Source organism: Cebus imitator, unplaced genomic scaffold (genome assembly GCF_001604975.1).
Source record: "Cebus imitator isolate Cc_AM_T3 unplaced genomic scaffold, Cebus_imitator-1.0 Scaffold272, whole genome shotgun sequence".
NCBI classification, from domain to species: Eukaryota; Metazoa; Chordata; class Mammalia; order Primates; family Cebidae; genus Cebus; species Cebus imitator.
The window spans coordinates 2,742,146-2,748,699 of record NW_016107587.1 but is presented as its reverse complement, the minus strand read 5'-3'; positions in this window follow the sequence as shown (position 1 = coordinate 2,748,699).

Below are 6,554 nucleotides of genomic sequence, written 5' to 3'. Positions count from 1 at the left end.
AAGACAGGGTCTCACTCTGTCACCCAGGCTAGAGTATAGTGGCATGATCTCAGCTCACTGCAACCTCCGCCTCCCAGGTTCAAGCAATTCTTCTGCCTCAGCCTCCCAAGTAGGTGGGACTACAGGCATGAGCCACCGTGCCCGGGTAATTTTTCTATTTTTAGTAGAGACAGAGTTTCACCATATTAACGAGGTTGGTCTCAAACTCCTGACCTCGTGATCTGCCTGCTTCAGCCCAAAGTGCTGGGATTACAGGCGTGAGCTACTGTGCCTGGCCACCCGTTTCTTAGTCTGAGCTCTTTTCTTTCATGCTTTCCTCCCTGGATTTGCCTACAAATACCACCCCATGTTAGAGGTTCCTCATTTCTGATCTCTAAAGCAGAAATCAATATATCCTACACCGGCCGCGCCTTCAACTTTTATGTTTTCTCACATTATTTTATTTCCAGCATACCTGATCTTCCTATATTCTCTGTGGCTGATATTCCTTGATCCCTGAAACAAATTCCAAGCTCCAATGGCGAGCAAAGCATTATGATGGAATAGGGCCCCAAGAGTTGACAAAACTATCCTTGTTCTTCAAGCACTTCACTGTGCAACAGACCATGAACCAGGAACCTAGACAGGATCACTGCCTGATCCACTCAGCCCTCCACGACCTGAGTCACTGTAGCACTCTCAGGATTTCTCAAATTTGCTCTCTCCCCATTTTCCACCATCACCCTAGTTCAAGCACGCCTCATTTTTTGGTCAATAACTGCAATACGAATGCGTCTCCTTCATAAAACGCATGTCCTAAAACGCATTGGCCTGTTTGAAATTCTGCAAATTCTACAGCTAGATCTCCTGCTATCCTCAGGATACATACAAGTTCTTTGGCATGATAGCCAATGTTTTATGTTGCTTCCTAGCAAATGCACCCTGTGTTCTGTAAGTACCAGGGGCCCAAACATCCCCGAACCTGCCTCACTCCATGGTCTCAAATCCCTTTGCATCTGTATCTGCCCTTTTAGCACCCTCACCTCTTCCTCTTTCCTCGTGTATCTAATGCCTACTGTTCTTTGAAACTCGGTCCTTGAGTTCTATTTGGGAGCTTCCTCAAACCCTGGACAGTTGGTAGTTTTGTATTTTAGACACACCATCCCTCTCAAGTGCAGCACTATCTGCTGTATCTGTCTTACACACCATCATTGGAGCTACTTGACGAGAGAGGCACTGAATCTCCTGCCTGCAGCCTGGGGGCTGGCACATAGGAGATACACGGAAAGAATGGGCTAAGTCAGTGGACTGATCATTCGTATCAAAGGGCTTTTTAACATAGAAATCTTGAATGTTAAAGAAAGTAAAATTATCAGATAAATTTATGCTGCCCATCTATGTAAGAAATTTTAAAATTGTATTTAATCTTAGTTGCAACATGATTTTTCCTTCTGTTTAAAGACATGACTCTATTTTATTCTGGCATCAAAGGATTTTTTGGCCAGAAAACATCCTTCTCCTTATGAGGAATTGGAAATACAGCTGAGTGTCCTGGTGAGGGCAAAGAAAAAGACAGGAAAAGCCCCAAACAGCTGCTGCCTGTCTTGGTCCCCTCATCAAGTACCGCCAATGCTGTAAAAGTAAATAAACACTGGAGGAGCCGAGCATTTGTCTAGTGAGGTTTGACCTCTCCTGAACCTCAGCATCATACCCTGCAGTCTTGCTTATATCCATCCCGATCTGTTTGGTCTGGGGCTGGGGCTGGATGATTCCTGACTCCAGAGGATCCTGATGACATATGAGCTTGAGTTCTTGCAGAGGGGACAGGACGGCTCTGGTGTGGCTCAGCCTTGAGCTGTGCTCCCAGGCACCATCCTAGCTCGAAGCCATCTCCAAATGCATCCTGCGTTCTGTGAGTACCAGGGTCCCAAACATCCCCGAACCTGCCTCACTCCATGGTCTCAAATCCCTTTGCATTTGTGCTTTGTCTTTGTTTTAGGTCCATAAAGCATAGCTTCTCTGTTTTATTTTGCTTTCTGTTTTTGAACCAGGCCCTATGGACTGCATCTTTCATTTATAAAATGACACATCAAAGCATTATGATGAACAAATGGAGTCCCAAACTCAAGGTGTTCTATGATAGAAGGCCTGAAAAAAGATTGTTAAAATGTAAAAATCACTACTAGAAGGTTGGTGTATCACACGGGGGGGGGGGGGGGGAAGGGGGGGGGGGAGGGGGGGGGGGGGGGAGGTTGGGGAGGGATAACATGGGGAGAAATGCCAGATATAGGTGATGGGGGGCAAAGTGCCCCCGCCGCACCTCTGCTGCTAATGTGGGCCTCCTCAGTGGAGGAGTGCACTGGGACAGTGGGGTGAGAGAAACGCAGATGGTCCCCCAGAGAAACAGTGGGGTGCCACACAGCCTGAGTGACAGGCACCTCTGAAGCCTGTGCACTGCAGGACCAAGGGGATAATTCTTTAAATTTCATTTAGATTTCATGTTCACTGTACGTCGGATCCTGAGCTAGATCCTCTCACCCCACTAATTTATGTGAGAACTGTGATTATGGTCCATGCTGATGCAGGAAGAAACCACGGAAGGCTTAGAATGTGGGAATGACTTGCTCAGAATCACAGGCCCGGGGGGGAGCAGAGCTGCGTGGGAGTGTGGCATTGCCGTCCCCTCGCCACTTCACCTAATCTTAATTTTTTTTTTTTTTTTTGAGACAGAGTCGCGCTCTATCTCCAGGTTGGAGTGCAGTGGCGCGATCCCGGCTCACTGCAACTTCTGTTTTCCGGTTTCAAGCAATTCTCCTGCCTCAGCCTCCCGCGTAGCTGGGACTACAGGCACCTACCATCATGCCCGGCTAATTTTTTGTGTTTTTTAGTAGAGACGGGGTTTCACCATGTTGACCAGGATGGTCTCGATCTCTTGACCTCATGATCCACCCGCCTTGGCCTCCCAAAGTGCTGGGATTACAGGCTTGAGCCACCGCGCCCGGCATATTTCACCTAATCTTAAGGACAAAACTGGTCCTTGATTTACAAGCATTGGAATTGCAGCTTAAATTTTCAAAATAAATATAACTACTCCTCACTCTAACCCTCTGTGCATGCACACACAGACACACAGAGACACACACAGACACACACAGACACACACACACCTGGCAGAGATTGGAGGGAATGAAGAGTGCAGAGGAGAGTCCCGGGGAGGAACGTAGTCTGGAACGTGCGCAGGAGGCTCAGGGATCAGGGGCCAATGGTGAGGCGGGTCGAGCAGCGAGGAAGGCCAAGAAATAGCAGGTGCACCTTACACACTTCCAGTGGCTCTCAGTTACTCGCTGTGTGTTCCCTTCTGAGGAAGGCGGAAAGAATAAAACACTAAAATGTTCTATATTGACATTTTAAGTTTTAAAACATGAGGCTGAGCTTGAGTTTTCCGCCCTTCCCTTTGAGGCTGTTACAGTGATCTTGCATTCTCAAGCCCATTCCTTACCTGGCACCCCAGGCTTTCTAAGTGAAGTGGGTTTATTACTGAAATCGTTGTCATGAAGATGCCATATCGGACACATTGTGGGCTTTGGTTACTATTTCCTGTTAGCAACATGAGTGTTATTTTCTACAGATGTATATCAGCAATGTCAGTTAGGCTCGGGCTCAGAGCTGGTTTTCCTGGGTCCTGCCGTCCCTAAATGAAATTCAACCTGTTCATTCTAAAAAATCAACATTAGGGAGAAAAAACATTCAGGTTCTTTTTCAAACCTGTTACTGACCTCCAGAAGAAGAGGCCCTCATTTAATTTACAGAGCTTGGGCTGTGGGGCCAGGTGGCAAAGGGGATGCACATTTGAGGAAGCAGAGAGGATGCAGGGGCAGAAAGCAGAGAGGAGATGGGGAGCAAGGGCTTTGAGGGATCTCTAAGCTGAGGTGCAGGGCCTTAGACAACCCTTTACCTTTCCCTTTTCAGTAGGAGGCTATATTCTCAGAGAGCTATGCCTTTTCTTCATCTTGCAGAACCTGACTCATTAGTGAGTTGTAAATTCAGTATAATGTGTTGTAACTCGTATTTTGAAACAAAATAAACAGAAGAGGAGAAGTGTGGAGGGGAAGTGATGGGAAAACAGAGTGCATTGGTTGGAGCAAAGGTAAATCCTCTTCTATGATGATTTCACTTCTGTGGTATGTGTGGCAACAGAAGCACTGGATTATGGTATACAATATGTTTCCTGTGAAAATATACACTATGTTTGATGGTAAACAGGAGTTTTGAAATGTCATGCTCAAGGTGCCATCCTGGAAGCACAGAGAAGCCCCCACCAGACACCAAACGTGCCAGTGCCTCACCCTGGGCTTTCCAGCCTCCAGAACTGGGAAAAATAAGTTTATATCCTTTATAAATTACCCAGTCTCAGGTATTCTCTTATAGCAGCCCAAAATGGGCTAAGACAGCCACCTACCTTCCCACCTAAAAAGCTCATTATGAAAGAAAAATAGTTTCAAAGCTCTGTACTAGGACTGGGAAACAAAAGCTAAAAGCCTTTAGCCAAGCAGAACATTTACAGCCCTCCTGGAAGTCAACAACAAATAGATCTGCGGAGAATCACAGCCCAGTGGTCAGGCTGGGCAGTGGTGCTGCGTATTCGACACACTGAAACTCAGGCTCAGCAGGCACTGGCAGTGGGGCTGTGGGGACAGTCTTAGCGGGTAGGGATTGGGAACAAGTGTTTAGGGAAGATACATTATCCTTTCATTCCCCCTACCACTTAAGCCCAACCACACTCATTCCCACGCTAAGACAGCAAAGTGGGCACAGAAGCCAGCTGGGCAGAGCCATGCCCCAAATAACTTGCAAAACTCAATTGGGACAAGAACACAATCCCTCGTCCCAGAAGACAAGTTATCATAGAAATTACTGGCAGATATACAAACACAAAAATTAAAGTGAAAATATTTGCTGCACATGTGACAAAGAAGTAAGCTCTAGAAGAGCCTGATTCACCACGGAACATTTAATGACACTCAAGCTCAGGGCCACTCACTTGTGTGGTTCATTCTAGTGTGGTAGCAGAGGCCTAGCGAGGAATGGCCACATTCTTATTTAATTTTGCATTATTTTTCTTGCAGATGACCCCTCAAATTTTATAAGCTTCGAAGGCCACAAAACATAATTCATCCTAGATATTCAGAGTTAAGATAATCTAAGAAAAAATAGATACAGTACAATGTGTGGGAAAAAGATATAAACAAACAATTTATAGAAGAAGATACATAAATGGTAAATAAGCATAAAACAGGCTCTATCTCGTTCATAATTAGGAATATGTACATTAAAATAAAAACGAGATTTTTTTTCCCTCAGACATGCAAAACTCTGATTGGTAATATTCATACATGGTGGGTTTGTATATTTATATATTTCAAATTGTATTTATACATTTTAAATATAAAATATTTATATTTATATATTTTAAAGTAGAAATTATCAAAAATTTTTAGAACGGAGAATTGGAAAAAACCTAACAAAAACACATTACCATTAATTCAGTAATTGAGCTTCTAGGCAATTTGTTCAACACAAACACACATTCCCTTCTAGAGATTTGTAAAAGGAGGTTTGTTGTTACATTATGGAAGTAAGCTATAAGAAGCCTCAGCGTCCATCAGTAGGGTAGGTATGTCCACACATACTGTCTCTAAAAAGAATGAAAGATTTATATGCCCTACTAAGAAAAAGTCTCTGAAGTTAGAATATATTGTACACATAAAATTCAGAAGCTAAAAAACATAACCAACTGCCATTTTCTATGTTGGAACCTTCCGAAAAGAGTGTGGAGCTCGACAAAATTACAAGATTCATCAAAGATTAAACATTTTTATAGCCCTTAGGCTGTAAATGTCATCCCCTCCCTCTGGCATACCTACAGTGGAATTTCAGTTTCTTCTGGGCCCTTATCCAAAGTTAGTTTTCTGAACTCATTTTTATATGGTCTTTCTTTTTCCTTTGGCATAGATCACCCTTTTGGCTAAAAGGATTTTACTTTTCCAATGTCCTGAAGTTTCCCCATATCCGGAACACTGGCATTTAGTACAAGTGATGGTTTGTTGTTCATCACGCAACATGACTGCACTTTTCAATATGTTTCTTTTTTTTTTTAATTTGTTATTTTTGATTTTGTATTCTTTTTTTAAAATTTATTTTATTGCATTTTAGGTTTTGGGATACATGTGAAGAACATGCGAGATTGTTGCATAGGTACACACATGGCAGTGTGATTTGCTGCCTTCCTCCCCATCACCTACATCTGGCATCTCTCCCCTTGCTATCTCTCCCCAACTCCCCACCCCCCACCGTCCCTCCCCTATTTCCCCCAACAGACCCCAGTGTGTAGTGCTCCCCTCCCTGTGTCCATGTGTTTTCATTGTTCAACACCCGCCTATGAGTGAGAACATGCGGTGTTTGATCTTCTGCTCTTCTGTCAGTTTGCTGAGAATGATGGTTTCCAGGTTCATCTATGTCCCTACAAAGGACACAAACTCATCGTTTTTGATGGCTGCATAATATTCCATGGTGTA